Here is a 2,286-nt window from a genome sequence, read left to right on the forward strand (position 1 = left end):
GATGTTTCTCTGAAATGTTGGAGTATCCATCTTCAACCTACAGGCTTAGCATATCTGACAAACTCCTCTGTGAAGCAGGATTTTCTACAGAGATTTCCTACCTTGTCTTGGTAAGGATCAGCAGTCCTTTCTTTTGTGTCCTGCTTGTCCATTTTGGACAGCACAGTGCCAGCAGTCAATGCAAGGGCACTTTCTTGCTCAGTGGCTAACTTTGACCATAATGAAAGTAAACTCCATATGGAGTTTCTTCAATTCCCATCATCTTCTTTGAAGTAGATTGGTGCTGCCAGGAGCATACATGTCTCATAGTAATAAAAAAGGAAAAAAAATCTGTTACTAAAATATCTTAAATACAATATTCTGAGGACCTCTGAAGTGTTTGATGATGACCTGTCTATCTAAAATATATCTGTGTTTGACCATGAAAACATACCTAATATGCTACAAGTTCAATTGTAATGACTAACTACTAACATGCATTTCTTTATATCCTAATTAGTTGGTAATAATAACTTCCAAGGACTAGCAGATTGCATTACATTGTTAAATTAACTGTTTAGGTAAAATACCTTGAACAAGATTAGAAATATATGTAAAGTATTTTCTAATAAAATCAATCTCAAATTTGTATCAATACACAAAATTTGTATATAATACGCAAAAATCCAATGCAATGTGAAATATTTAAAACTAGTAGTTGCATTCTAAAAGTAGAGTTAATAATCTATCTTTTTATCTTCTCTATATCCTCCCCTTTTTCTTTTCTTAGTAGATTAAATAATCTACCCTTTTATCCTATTATTTCTATATCTCCTTTTTTCAGAGTAGATTCAATTATCTACCTCTTACCTCTATCCTCTTTTTCCTTTTTTTTCCAAATAAGAACCTTAAGTCTAATCTCCTCTGTTTAGTATTTTCCTGACCATTATCAATAAAAACTTGTAACCAACCCTCCTAAACAATGACAATTATCCATAACCCATTGAAAGACCAAAAACCACCCACCCCACCTCTTGGGAATGTGGGCTTCATGTTCTTAAGATTACTTACTGCTGTCTGGGGTGAAGGCATCTTTAAGGGATCCTGAAAAGAAAAATTTTGGGGTTAATTGTCAAATCCTGGAAGTGGTAGCTGTATCATTTGTTGTCCAGTCTCTGAATAATGGAAAAATGCAGGGCATGTCTCAAGTCCTTGCTCAAGTAATCTGTGAGGTGGGATCATCTCAGCTAGCCATCTCAAAATTGTCCTGAGCAGTTGGTAATCTGAAGCTCATCTTTGGGTCATGTTTGTCAGCTTAGTGGTATTATCATCATCCTGATAGAATTGTCATTGTGGGGCCCCATCATCTTTTTGGAGAAAAAATTTGCTGTTAGGCATGGTCATAATTCCCTGAAGAAAACTGAAAGGGACTCAAACATGAAAACATCTACAGGCAGCTAGATGAAGCATTTTTCAAGGATTAGTTAGTACTCTATATGACCATTAATAACATGACAAAAGTTTAAATATAAATTTTGATATAAAATTCATAACTTAAAAGTTTTAAAGAGTCAAAGTAAAACCAAAGAATTATGGGATTAATGGCAATGAAATAATCCCTTAATTTTTCTTCCATCACATATCAAGTGGCTCTTCTGACATGATAAGTAGATTTTGCATTAGCTTTTAACTAGCATGCTTGGGTTTAGAGAAGGTGAGAGTCATGTTCCAACTTCAATGCCAGCATTAATTTTTAACTGAACTGGGACTACCTAAAGACAATTTACATTATATGTCTGTAGATAATAGCAGAAACATATATTTAGGAAAACTTAAGAAATTTTATCTAGTTAGATGTGTAATATACCAATAGGGCAATTTACTCTTTCTTGGGACATTTTTTTTTTCTGGATGATTTATCCTTTTTCTTCAGATGTCTCATTTGTCCAGTGTTCTTCAGATTCCTTAGCATTCATTCTCAAATACTCAAATACAAAAACAAAAAACCTTCCCCAATCCTTACTTTGGAAAGGATCCCTTTTGGCAAGTTATATCAGATTAATGAAAAGCATCTGTTAGTTATATAAGTTATTTAAATTGAATGGTCATGCTGGTTGATGAAGTATCACCTCTTCTAATTAAGAGATCTCTCTTGTTCAAATCAGACCTTTATCAATTTTGATGGTATCCATAGCTTTTCTTCTCCTGTAGATACAAAAGGAAAATCTCATCTCCAATGTAATACATATCTTGGTTTTCATCCTGTGGTCAGCCCATCTTTAAAGTATACAGGCTGATTTAATTCTG

This window comes from Peromyscus californicus, unplaced genomic scaffold, assembly GCF_007827085.1.
Source record: "Peromyscus californicus insignis strain IS unplaced genomic scaffold, ASM782708v3 Scaffold_10__1_contigs__length_136768540, whole genome shotgun sequence".
In the NCBI taxonomy this organism is placed as follows: domain Eukaryota; kingdom Metazoa; phylum Chordata; class Mammalia; order Rodentia; family Cricetidae; genus Peromyscus; species Peromyscus californicus.